Source organism: Mus caroli, chromosome 4, assembly GCF_900094665.2.
Source record: "Mus caroli chromosome 4, CAROLI_EIJ_v1.1, whole genome shotgun sequence".
Classification (NCBI taxonomy): domain Eukaryota; kingdom Metazoa; phylum Chordata; class Mammalia; order Rodentia; family Muridae; genus Mus; species Mus caroli.
Window position 1 is genome coordinate 79,487,561 of NC_034573.1, and position 14,084 is coordinate 79,501,644.

General features: G+C 42.4%; 1 protein-coding gene across 1 annotated transcript in view; it reads right to left on the reverse strand.

Annotated features, from left to right (window-relative positions):
• The window catches only part of Plin2 (perilipin 2), a 40,603-nt gene that overhangs the window by 8,241 nt on the left and 18,278 nt on the right, over positions 1-14,084 (reverse strand). The window contains exon 9 of the transcript XR_003836441.1: positions 5,981-6,149. The gene's annotated coding sequence lies outside the window, so the exon portion shown is untranslated. The remainder of the gene's footprint in view (positions 1-5,980; positions 6,150-14,084) is intronic.

The window sequence follows — 14,084 nt, forward strand, 5'->3', positions numbered from 1 at the left end:
AGAAGAAGAAGAAGAAGAAGAAGAAGAAGAAGAAGAAGAAGAAGAAGAAGAAGAAGAAGAAGAAGAAGGAGGAGGGTGGGGGGAGAGGAAGAATGTTATTTGTTTCTGTAGAAAGACTAGAAGGGGGACAGCAATAAGTAATCTTGTATGCTGGGAATTTTGTTTTTTGGTTTTTTGTTTGTTTGTTTGTTATTTTAGGAATGTTACTGGTCTATACTCTGACACTCCATCAGGCAATACATTTTTTTTTAATGTATGTTATGGTAGGTCTCTCTGGGTTTCCAAGGCTTCCCCAGAAATAGTTGTTTAGTGCAGGCTGGCCTTGAACACATAGAGATCTGCCTGCCTCTGTCTTCTCAGTGCTGGAATCAAAGGTATGTGTGACCACACCTGGCTGAAGTTTTGAGAAGCTGAGAAATGTTCTGGGTGAGATAAATGAATCAATAAATGGAACAGTCAGAATAGAGTTACACACATGGAAAAGGGACTATTCATAACTTAGACAGGTTTAGCCTATTGTTAAGGGAGTCCTGCTGTGCAATGAACTGAGGGCAGGGCCAGCAGGAGAGCTAGAAGAAATCTCAGGTATGCATCACTGACTTCCCAGACATTGACCAGTCTGCTTTTCTGAGCTGCAAACCACAGGCTGATGTGGCTGACCACCCATTGTCTAGGCTTGTGGCAATGCTGATTGTAATGGGAATGGCTTGAAGCACCTTTGCTGTTACCTTCTACCAAGATGAAGCCAAGGTCTCCTCCAGGCCTGCTGTTCATACAAAGTGAACTGAAGACCCAGCTAAGGGGAAGACAGCCTCCCCCACNCCNCTTCCACCAGCATTTCTCCTCCCTCTTGTATGAACACCATGTGTTCTAGCTCCACTCTGTCTGAGTCTCCCTTTTCCAATCCCCTTCTTGGTGCTGCTGGGTCTCTTTGATTTCCTTCTCCCTCTCTGTCTAGAATGTCTGAATCCTCTGGTAAGCTCTGCTGTGGAAGATTCAGCTCTGTGCCTCTGTAAGGCATCTCACCACCCTAAGACCACAAACTTCTCAAGTCAGAAACTGATACAGAGGCCACAGAGGAGTGCTGCTTACTCGTTTGCTCACCATAGATAACTTAGCCTCCTTTCTCATAGCACCCAGAAGCAGCAGCTCAGGGTTGACACCACCCAGTGAGCTGGGCCCTCCCACATCAATCATGGATCAAGAAAAGACCCCACCAGATGATGGTGGCACACGCCTTTAACTCCAGCACTCAGGAGACAGAGGCAGATGGACCTCTGAGCTCCATGCCATCCTGGTCTAGAATGTGAATTCCAGGACAGTGAAGGTTACATGGAGAGATCCCTATTTTGAAAAATCTAATAAATAAGTAAAGGAAGGAAGGGAGGGAGAGAGGGAGAGAGGGAGGGAAGAAGGAAGGAAGGAAGGGGAAGGGAAGAAGGAAGGAAGGAAAAGAAAGGAAAATACCCCCATAGGTTTGCCCACAGGCTAATCCAAACTCAAGAGTCTTGAACTAATTTTATTGGCAGCAAATATTTCAGACAGCCCAATATTGACTCTATCACTTGGTTACTAGTAGTCACTCTTAGGCAGGTCTACAATCAAAAAGAGCAAGCAGGGAAAAAGAAACACACAATTTACAGTTGGAGAAGAAAAAGAACACCACAAAATAGAATGTTGGATCCAAGGCTTATGCTAAAACAGAAAGGGAGAGGCCAGGTGCTAACTGGAATAAAGGGAGCAGTGCTTAGTCCTGCGCTACTGAAGGATTCACGTTTTAAAAAGCCTATAAATACAGAAGGAATAAGTTCAAAATAAATAACAAAAACAAAGAATAATTAAGATGCAGTCAATTGTTTTCATGCTTTCTTCACATCATATAATTAATGGTCTCAACAGAAAAACGTGATGGTTCAACAAATAAGTTTCCACAATAATAGGATGTGTGAAAGAGATATATTCCAAGCCCTCTAGGGGATGCCACAGATAGCACTGGGTTCTATAGTATGTCTTGTCTGTCTGTCTGTCATCTGTGTATCTATCATTTATCTACCTACCTATGTATCTATCTATCTATCTATCTCTCATCCATCCACTATCTCCACCTATCTCTGTCTCTCTACTCATCTCTATCCCTCTGTTCAGGAGAGTGAAGCTAGGGCCTTGTACATGGTGAGCTTATAATCTCCCAGTGAGCTCTAACTCAGAAATTATGGGTATATATATATATATATATATATATATATATATATATATACACAAATCCATAATAACATTTAATTTATGCATGGTAAGAAATAAACAACAACTAGTAAGACAGAATAGTTACAGTAATAAAAGTTATACGAGTGTTTTCTCTTTCTCTCTCTCTCTCTCTCTCTCTCTCTCTCTCTCTCTCTCTCCCTCTCCTCTACTCCCACCCATACTTCCCCTCTCTCCTCTACCAGGATGGGTTAACCTACAGCACAAAGGAATGACTCATGTCCAAGGTGGCATGAAGGGAGATGAATCAAATTTCATCTTGTTGCTCAGAAAGGCATTTTAAAATTTGTGAGTTGTTGGGCCAGCAAGATGGCTCTATAGGCAAAGGCACTCATATATATATATATACAGCTTTATTAATAAAGCTGTCTATGGTGGTACACACCTTTACTCCCAGCACTCTAGACACAGAGGCAGATGTTGCTAATGAGTTCCAGGCTGGTCTGGTATACATAGTGAGATTCTATCTCAGAAATTTAAATTTAAAAATGAGCTATTTATGAAAAATTTCAAGAAATGTCTTTTGTTGTTACATTTTAATCATTGATCAAGTGTATGTACCACAGTATGAGTCTGTAGAGGTCAGAGAACAACTTTCAAGAGTTGGTTCTCTCCTTCCACCATGTTAGGCCCAGATATTGAACATAGGTTATCATCAGTCTTGATTGGCAGGCCCAGTGTAGTGGGAACTTAAGGGCTCTTTGGAGAGTCAGTTGTGTTGGATGGTGTTTTGTTGGGGCAAACACATAAAGGAGTGTTTTCTGAAGTGGACACAGGTGCAAGGATGTTTTACTAAAGCAAGCCCATGAATGGTACATGACTAAGGATTATTTAATGACACACATATTGGCCTGCCTTACATTGCGTAGTTGAGCTACATTTGCCAGGACTCCATAAAGAGAAACAACAAAAAAACTTATGGTAGTGTGCCTCGGCTTCTTGCTGCTTCCTTGGACTCAGGATGATCTGATGTCAGCTAAGACAGACTCAGGTGCTAAGGCAAGACACATGCTGAGATAAGACCCAAAAAGGACTTGTGATGTTTTTTATACTCAAGAGAGTATAAAAAAGATTCAACAGACAGTGATGGAGGCTGAGCTTGGCTTACTTATAGAGCTAGCTGGACAACACTTGTTAGTCTCAAGTCTTTGCTGATCTTCACTTTGCTCAGAGACACAGCTGAGAACTTTTCCTGACCTTCCTCCCTGGTCCCTCTGGATGACTTATGCTAAGGCTGAGACCTGGGTGTTCCAACTAGTACATGCCACCAGTGTTGCTAACCAGACTCTATCAAACTAGACTGCTGGAGTATCCATAAAGTGTTTAAGACTGGATCAAGCTGCCATTGTTAACCTCTGAACTGAACTGCTGATTTCCAGATAACACAGACAAGAGTTGCTCCAAAAACCCATTTCTAAACATGCCCACTTCCCCCATAGCCTTTCTTTTCTACTACCTGTGGTGGGTAGTGGACTAAAAGAGAGGTTAAAGTGTTTTTAAAACATCATTAAAAGTAGACCTTAGCCTGGCAATGGTGGTGCACGCCTTTAATGCCAGCACTTGCGAGGCAGAGGCAGGTGGATTTCTGAGTTCGAGGCCAGCCTGGTCTACAGAATGAGTTCCAGGACAGCGAGAGCTATACAGAGAAACTCTCTCTCAAAAAAACAACAAAACAAAACAAAACAAAACCAAAAAAAAAGTAGACCTTAAAAAATTAAAGTTACAGCTCAGCAGTAAGCACATTTACCTGATAAGCTGGCCTTGGCTGGTTGGTTGGTTAGATGGTTGGATGGTTGTTTGGTTGTTTGGATGGTTGGTTGGTTGGTTGGTTGGATGGTTGTTTGTTTAGATGTTTGGAAGGGTGGTTGGTTGGTTGGATAGTTGTTTGTTTGTTTGTTTGGTTGGTTGGTTAGGTGGGTGTTGGTTGGATAGTTGAATGGACAGACAGTTGGTTGTTTAGTTGTTTGTTTGTTTGTTTGTTTGTTTGTTTGATTGGATGGTTGGTTGGTTATTTGGTTGGTTGGTTGGGTGGGTGGGTGGGTGGATGGTTTTGAGGTGGTACCTTTCTGTTTCCCAAACTGGCCTGACCCCTGAATCTGCAGCACATGGAAGCCCACAGGAGGATCAGATATTCAAGATCATCTTCAGCTAACTGCTGAGTTCTCAAATCCAAAGCTAATCTGTTTCACACAGTGAGTTTTAGGCCAACCTGGGCTACATAGTAAGACCTTTTCTCCAAAGCTGAGTTTGAGCCAGGCATCATGGCCTATACCTTTAATCCAGCACTGGGGAGGCAGAGCCAGGCAGTTATCTGTGAGTCCAAGGTTACCCTGGTCTACAAATGAGTCTGAAAATCTAGCAAGGGCTACATAGTAAACACTGTCTTTTAAAACAAAAGTAAAGGTTGGGTGTATTGGCTCATATATGTAATTATACAGTAAGTTTGAGGCCAGCCCGTGATACATGAGATTTCTGAGTTCAAGTACAGCCTGTTCTAAGTAGTGAGTTCCAGGACACCCAGGGCTACACAGGGAAATTCTGTTTCAAAAAACAAAAAAGCAAAACAAAAGAATGTCCTAAAAAACAGAAAATAGCCATGTTCAGTTAAAAAAAAAAAGACTCTCTGGTCCAATTTTATATTACCCAACTTCTATATTTTTATTACATATTTGTGTGTGTGTGTGTGTGTAGAGATCAGTTTGAGAAAGTCATTCCATCATGTGGGTTCTGTAAGACCCCCGAAGCTGGGCCTCCGCTCAAGTCCCAGGCAGGCACCCATTGACTCCAGAGAAAACCACACCTGATGCTAACTGCAAGAGGCTTTATTATCAGCTAGCTGAGGATGAATTCCTTTCACTGAGCAGGGCATGGGAGTTCGACCCTGAGTGGTAACAGTAGGGGGCTTTTAAAGGAAAAGTGAGGAATTGGGAGGAGTTGAGAGGAGAGTTGGCTACAGCTCCTCTCTGGCGAGGGGTGGGGGAGTGAGCTGTCGCTCCTCTCCAGCATCTATCTCCGTGTCCTTGGCACAGGGAGCCAATCAAGTGCCTGGCTAGGTCTTCCTACAATTATCGCATCTATGGTTGTAAGGCACAGAAACAAAAAAGGCTTTTTGCTGGATATAAAGAACAAAGAGGGGCTGGCGAGATGGCTCAGTGGTTAAGAGCGCCGACTGCTCTTCCAAAGGTCCCGAGTTCAAATCCCAGCAACCACATGGTGGCTCACAACCATCTGTAACGAAATCTGATGCCCTTTTCTAGAGTATCTGAGGACAGCTACAGTGTGCTTACATATAATAAATAAATAAATCAAAAAAAAAATTTAAAAAAAAGAACAAAGAGCTTCTTTCTGGCTGTATCCCCAGAGATCAGGGAAAACAAGCTTGGGGGAATGTTTTAGGGGCTTTACCTTTCAGGGAGAAACGCTCTAAGTCGGGGTCTCACAGTTTGAAAGAGTCAAACTCAGACCATCAGGCTTGGCAGGAAGCACTTTTACCCATTAAGCCATCTCACAGGCCTACAGCCCAATATTATTATAAAGGCATTTCAGCAATTAAACATTAAAGAATTGTATAAAATGACACAGGATGCAGAACAAGTTCTCTTACAAAAGTTCACATCATTTACAACTAAGATCAAGCAGTCAAACAGGAGTAGATGAATGTTCACCAAAGACACAGGAATAAAACAGAGGCAACCATTAAAAAAAAGATATATATTACATTTTCAATAAAATAGAGTCTTTCCTTGTGTTAGTTGGGTGGTCTTTTGCCTTAAGAGGACAAGGCTGGGAGTGTGTGGTCATTGGGTTCAATCATCCACTTCCAACGGAATAATATCAGGAACTTCATCCATGTCAGATGTCGAGTCATCAGCAAGGAAATCAAACGTCTGTAAGAGAAGAAGCTCAGATGTTACCACACACGCCCTCTGCCTGGCGATGACTGCGGTCCAAAGAACAGGCAGTTAGTAAGTGAACGTCGTCAGATCCAAAGCAGCATCTCATGCCTCCACCCTTGAGTGCTGAGAACATAGACAGGTGCCGCCACACCACACNGAAACCTCCCTTTCCTAGTTCACTGCTAGAACAGACTCTATAAAATACTTTCTTGTTGTGCCAGGGGCTCATCTTTCATCCCAGCACTCTGGACGCAGAAGCAGACAGATCTCTGAAAGTTCAATCCAGCCTTGCTACTACATAGTGGGACACTCTCAAAAATGAGAGAGAGAGAATTTTGAGTTATTTTTCTTCTTTTTAAGTAATAATGTTTTGCTTTTGTAGGACTTGTCTAGGAATTGATATAGCAATTTCTTTTCTAATTTTGATATACAACACTCAGGAGGCAGAGGCCAAGACAATGGTAAGCTTAAAGCCAGATTGGGCTACATAACCCTGCCTCAAACAAAACTTTAAAGTAGTCATCTCAAGGGGCCAGGGGTGTAGCTCATTGGTAAGCTTGTGCTTAGCAAGCTCAAAGGCCCTGGGTTCCACCTCCAACACACAGGGAGGTAAAAAGGGAGCTGTGAAATACAGTAGTGTAGTCTGGATAGCTCCAGCCAAAAAGAAAATATTAGGGGAAAGCAAATGTCCTAACAGCCAAATCAACTAACAGCAACAACAAAATAAAACTACTCTCAAATAAAAGGGCAGAAATGAAGAAATGGATCAAGGAGCCATTGTTTTTTACCCTGTAGCATAAACAGACAAGATATTTTACATGAATGAGAAAAGTCTCTGTAGAGAATAATGGTGAGAGTTGGACTACATTGTGAACATATTTAGTGTTGCTGAGTTACATATCAAAATCATGGCTTGAATGAGGCATGTATGTGGCTCCCATCTGTAATCTCAGCATGTAGGAAGTGGAGCTAGAAGATCAGGAGTTGAAGATCAGCCTCAGTTACACAGCAAGTTCAAAGCCAGTCAAGATCTGAAAAACTAAAAAGCAAGCCGGCCAGAGTTACATTGAATCATAACAGAGAGAGCTACTTAGCAAATTCCTGTCTCAGAGTGATCAAAATATAAATGTTTGTGTGGCATGAGGGTGTGGGTATACATGTGCCCACACTTGAGCCCAAAGGTTGATTTTTTTTTTAAGATTTATTTATTTATTGCATACAAACACATTGTAGCTGTCTTCAGACACACCAGAAGAGGTCATCAGATCTCATTACATATGGTTCTGAGCCACCATGTGGTTGCTGGGATTTGAACTCAGGACCTCTGGAAGAGCAGTCAGTGCTCTTAATTGCTGAGCCATCTCTCCAGCCCCCAAAGGTTGATTTAATGTATCTTCCTCAAACACTCTTCACCTATTTTTTGAGGCAGAATCTCCCACTGAGCTTAGATGGTCTTGACTCCACTAGGCTGGCTGACCATGTGTCCCCAGGTTCTTTTTATTCCGCTGGGGTTTAGACCACACCCCAGCTCCAGGTTTAAATATGGGAGCCAGTGGTCCAAATTCAGCAGGCACTTGACCACTTGAGAAGCAAGCACTTTACCAACTCAGCCATCTCCCCATCCCCAGCATGGTAAATGTGNTGCTTGCTGTATTTTATTCCCTAACAATGTGGGGGAAATGAGGGGCATGGAAACCAGGAAAGTCTTCACTTATTCACCAGGCCCTCTTCTCTTTGTGTCCTTCACTGGACTTTTCCCTAAGAACCCAGGAGCTGAGAGATCTGTGCATCTGAGGTACAGTTCTCACTAATGTATCCCTTATGTTTCCCTTGATACAGTATTTTGCATTGTAGCTCTTCAGCAGAGTTCACTTTGCAAAGGTTTTTTCAACCTGAGAACCACAGAGCTCAGTAGTGTTACAGTAATTGATTCAGAGCATCAGCAGAAAAGCCAACTCTCATGGTAGCCTGTTGTAGGCTCAAAGATACACTTGCTTAGCTTCTTCCCTGAGCTATTGTTAGTGAATGTATATTTTAACATCTACCAAACCATTTGCATTAATAAACATTCATTTATATTTTTCCCTCTTACTAAATCTATGTCATAACATAATATTTGTGTACATGCGGGTTTTTTTGTGACTCCATAGCCAATATTAGAATAGCCTCAAACTTGTGGCAGGTTCTCCTGTCTCAGCCTTAAAAAATCTTTGGATTGCAGCATGAGTCACCATGCCTGGTGCACTATATTTGCTTTTACTAAATTATAAGATAGAGCATGAAACTGTAACACAAAAGAGAGAAACAGGAGTTTTCTAGTTGCCAAACAAGGAAGCCAGCTGTGGTTTTTTCCTGCCAGAGAGTTAAGTCCTAAAATGGGAACTCTATATCTATATTATCTGTAACTGTATCTGTAACTGTATCTGTAACTGTATCTGTATCTGTATCTGTAACTGTATCTGTATCTGTATCTGTATCTGTAACTGTATTTGTAACTGTATCTGTAACTGTATCTGTATCTGTATCTGTAACTGTATCTGTAACTGTATCTGTAACTGTATCTGTAACTGTATCTGTATCTGTATCTGTATCTGTATCTGTATCTGTATCTGTATCTGTATCTGTATCTATCTGTATCTGTATCTGTATCTGCACTTTGACATCAGTAAGACATAGGACCAAGTCCCCACTATACTTCTTAGTTCTTTTCAACCTCTTTCTTCATTGAAGTATCCAACTTACCAGGTGAAGAATAAAGATGGTGTGCGCTCACTTGTGAAAGGGCATCAGTGAACACTAGTGACCTACATACCAATCCTTTGGAGAATGTTGGAGGTTCCACTTGCAGAGCTCTAATCCCTAAAACCAACAACCCATCCACCTTCACCAACACCACCCCCTCCACCAACCCACACGCATGCACCATGTCCCCCCCCCACTTACTTAAGGCCTTAGGATGGTTTAGGAGGGCCATATGAACAACTCACCTTCCATATAACCCCATTAATTCAGTGTCAAGTTCCTTTACACTATTAGGCTGTCTCCATAGTCAACCTGTGTGCTATGAAGGAAATGGGAGTGGGAAGGGGCAGCTAAAAGTAGCCATGGTCTACCATGTATGGTGAGCTTAAGTCCTAAGTTGGTGATCTTCCCCACCACTTTCTCGGGGCTTTGGGCAATGCTTCACACTCATTTCCCAGAATTAGAAAAGAAATGCTTGCTTTGTTGACATGAACAAGCAGTTACATACTGCTAAAGCAGGCCTGTAAGAAGTGTTTTGCTGAAAAGATGCCTATCAGGCAAGGATGGAGGGTGGAGTCAGTATGGCCTGCACAGTGCGGCACCAATGAGGTAGCCATAGACCCTCCCCGAGGACAGAAAGCCAGCTGTTCTTTCTGTCATGAAAACCAGAATATCCTGAGCCAGAGATACCATGGATTTTATTCAGGCTATTCATCACGCAACCCCTAGGGGGCACCATTCACACGATACATGTCATGAATTCACACAGTATGGCAAATTTCCACAAGATGCCACTAAACACTTTGAGGTCTTTTTTCCTCCTTTTCATAAAGCATAGTCAGTGATTGGCCCTGGGTCCCGGATAATGTAAGAGGCAACTACAGGAATAGAAAGGCTATCCGTAGGGATTTAAACTGCTGGTAAATGTGCACTCGCAGTGCCGACTGTGAGCCTGAGAATGTGCTTGCGTCCCAGAGGGCCTGGAGCATCTAGGTAAGTTTCGTTTGCTTTCCCTATACTGAACAGGTAGAAACAGCCGAATGGGCTGTTCTGAATGGGCCACACCGAGCTGCCTGCACTCACTTGCCCTCAGTGGGATGCTCTGGAGAGCAATGCAGTGGTTTGCTCTTGACTTAATGAGTCCGAGGAAGTTAGCATTCTCAGAATAGGTGCAGGTTACAACGATTGTTATTATCTATTGTCAACCACCTAATCAATGTCCACACCTCTGCATCTGATTCACCTAATCAATGTCCACTCCTCTGTATCTGATTCATTTGAGCATTTTGTTTTGCTCTGTTCTTCCCTATGCTAGGCACCAAAGCCATGATCTTGCACATATCAGACAAACACATTATCACTAAAGCTGCCTCTCCAGCTCCAAAGATCCCTCTTGATTCCCTATACTGCTCTGAATCAACAGCCCATCTTTGTTTTTTTTTTAATATTTTATTTTATTATTTGAATCTAAATCTCATAATGTCAAATAATCTAGCCTTCAACTCATCTTCTAGACCAGGCCTGCTCTGATCTGCCTCAGAATCATGAGTTGCTGGGACTGAGATATGCACCATTAGGTCCTGTGTCAAGGAACTCCTAAAAATAAAATATTTTATAAAGCCTACACTAAGGGTCTTGGTTTTAGTAAAGGATTATAGATAAGTCTGTTACCTATATACATACTATAAACTCACTCTATGTTTTGTTTCAGATTAATCTTCCTATTTGCTTCCTAATTCCTTCGGCTTTCTAAAGGGCTGGAGAGATGGCTCAGTGGTTAGGAGCACTGATGGTTCTTTCACAGGTCCTGAGTTCAGTTCCTAGCAACCACATGGTAGCTCACAACCATCTGTAATGGGGTCTGATGCCCTCTTCTGGTGTGTCTGAAGACAGCTACAGTGCACTCACATACATAAAATAAATAAACAAATATTTTTAAAAACATCAAAAACATAATTTAAATGGTAACCATTTTCTGATCAACATTTATCAAAAATGACATCATTGATATTTACACACAAGCCATGTGAGCTTGCCATCCTTCGGTAAAATGTCAATTAACACAGTCCATCACTTTTCTCACCTTTAACTTCTAGGAGCTGTTAGACCTTTTCTTCCCCACTTACAGGAAATACCATCTAAGTCAGTATTTTCTTTCACTCTGATCAACTTGTTGCTCTGGAATTCCTATACCTTCCTAGGCTAAAGTGTTATACATAGCAAGTTAGTTTTGTAGTAAAGACAATTTAAGAATTAGTATCCTGGGGGCTGCAGAGATGGCTCAGCAGTTAAGGGCACTGACTGCTCTTCCAAAGGTCCTGAGTTCAATTCCCAGCAACTACATGGTGGCTCAAAACCATCTGTAATGAGATCTGATGCCCTCTTCTGGTCTGAAGACAGCTACAGTGTACTCATATATAAATAAATCTTTTTTTAAAGAAAGAATTAGTATCCTTGACAGGCAGTGGTAGCACATGTCTTTCATCCCAGCATTTAGGAGGCAATTGGGTCTCTGCATTTAAGGCCAGTCTGGTCTACAAAGTGAGTTCCAGGACAGTTTGATTTCTAAAAAATGAGAAAACTAAGAAGACTGATGGACAGCACTTCACAACCTCTTGAGTTTGTTTGCCGGCTGGCTGACTGGATGGATGAGATAACAGAGCCTCCTCTTTCATAGCTCCCAGAAACACCAGCTCAGGGATGACACCATCCAGTGAGCTGGGTCGGATGGATGGATGGATGGATGGATGGATGACTGACTGACTTGACTGACCTGCTGGCCGGCTCAACACACCAGAGCTTACACAGTTATTATTTACTAACCTACCATGGTAAGTAAGAAACCATGTTAGGAAATCCATTAAAACTAATTTTCTGTCAGATTATGCCACAATGAAGCTGCAAGATTTGAAGACACCAAACACTGAAAAGACAATGAGAAGCATGCTTGTATAAGTTCTCTAAACAAAGACACGGACAGGCAAAACCACGACCAGTGTTCACAGGTCGTGACAGGCAGCAAGGGCTTCATCTAAAACAGACTTGCATTGTTGTCTGGCTTTATAGTTGTTTTGTGTATCCTTGGCTGCCTGTTGTTTTGTATACCAGGCTGACCTCGAACTCAGAGATCTGCCTGCCTCTGCTTCTCAAGTGCAGGAACTAAAGGCAGAAGAAGAAGCCACCATACACACCTCTAGTCTGTATTCTGTTGCTAAGGAAGAAATGTCAAACCTGTCTCCTCTTCATAATCTATTTAATTAGCATTGAAACTCTTGTAATGGAGAAACACAAGAGACTTTTTAGAATTGAGTAGGCAGCATTGTGACGCATGCCTATAATTTCAGTCCTCAGGAGACTGAAGGCAGCCAGAGCTGTGTAGCAAGACCAGTCTCCACAAGAAAAAGCATGTATGTACTTATTGCATGTGAATGCTCCAAGCCAGATGTAGTAACAAGAGTCCCTCTACTCTGAAGGCTTGTCAGGAGGATTGCTTGAGTTCAGGAGTTAGGCCAGCTTGGGTGACACAGTAAGTCCCCATCTCAAAAGCAAAAATCAAGGGGCCAGTGAGATGGCTCAGAGAGTCAAGGCACTTGCTGCCAAGCCTGACGAACTGAGTTTGAGGGGGGAAACCACATGTTTAGGAGAAAATGGATTCCCACAAATTGTCCTCTGCTCCACACCCATAATGGTCCCCATATGCCTACTATTAACATTTTTATACCCTCAAATACAAATATTTCCATCAATTGAAATAAACTCCCCACATACTTTTGAGGCACAGAATGGAAGGATAATTACAGAATTGAACTAAGAAAAACAATGAAGAAGCAGAGACCCATGAATAATGTACCTTTCCTGAAACCAGAAGATCTGTAAGTGTCCCAGCCTCCGCAAGGACACAGGTGAAGTTAAATGTTCACCCTTGTTTTGGGTGTGTCTATGTGTGTTTGGTTTTGGTGATTAGGGGTTTGTTTGTTTGTGTTTTTGTTTAGGTTTTCGTATTTATATGTCTGTTTGTTTCAAGACAGGATTTCTCTGTGTAGCCCTGACTGTTCTGGGAACACACTCTGTTGGCTAGACTAGCCTCGAACCCACAGATCTGCCTGCCTCTGCCTCCCAAGTGCTGGGATTAAAGAAGTGTCCCACCATCATCTGGCTACTCTTTCTTCTTTTCATGGAAAGTCACCAGCTAGGGCTGAGATAACCTTCTTAGAGTTTAGTGAAGGGCAGTCCTGCTCACTTAACATAATAGGCAGAGCCTATGGCTGTAGAATTTGCTTTCTTTTAAAAAACATTCTATTTTTAAAATATCTTTTTTTACTTTATGCATAGAGTATTTTGCTTGATTGTGCATTTGTGTACCATGTGCATACAATGACCACAGTTGGCAGAAGAGGGCATGGAATTCCCTGGGACTGGACTACAAGCACCTGTGAGCCTTCATGCAGGTGCTAAGTATGGAACCCAGAAGGCCCTCTGCAAGAACAACTAGTGTCCTTAACCAGTGAGACCTCTGGAGCCCCTGAAATTGGGTGTCTTTTGTTTTGTTTTGTTTTATTTTGTTTTTGAGATAGAGTTCCATGTAGTTCTGGCTGTCTCTGGACTCACTATATAGCCACAGATAACCTTGAACTTCTGATCTTCCTGCTGGCACCTCCAAAATGCTAGATCCCAGGAGTGTTCACACCGAGCTTCTGAGGTGTTAGGGATTGAGCCCAGGGTTTAATGCATGCAGGGAAGCACTTTACCTACTGAACTACAGCCCTAGAGCTCATTGGCATTTTTGGACTTTGATAAGGCTGCAGCTTTGTGATAAGGAGACTCCTGTATCCTAAAGGACAGGCCCCCCTTAAAGGGACTAGAAGCTTGGTGACCATTGGCAGGTTCCTTAGACTTATTTCTGTTTTCCTATGGTCACCCACCTCACCAATGACTGCAGTTGTTTTCTCACTCAGAAAGCGCACAGCCAGTTATCCAGGCAAAGTGCACTGAGCAATCTCACTTGTGACTTACTTTTCAACTGGGCTCTTGCTCCCCAGCAGGTCAACTGGAACTCATGTATGTGCTTAATAATGTCATGCAGATCACGCAGGTCAATAAAAGCAACACACAAAGCACACGTAACGACGTAAACGTGCTCTACCCGGTTATGAATGATATTGGGTCCAAAGGTTGGTATTTCTT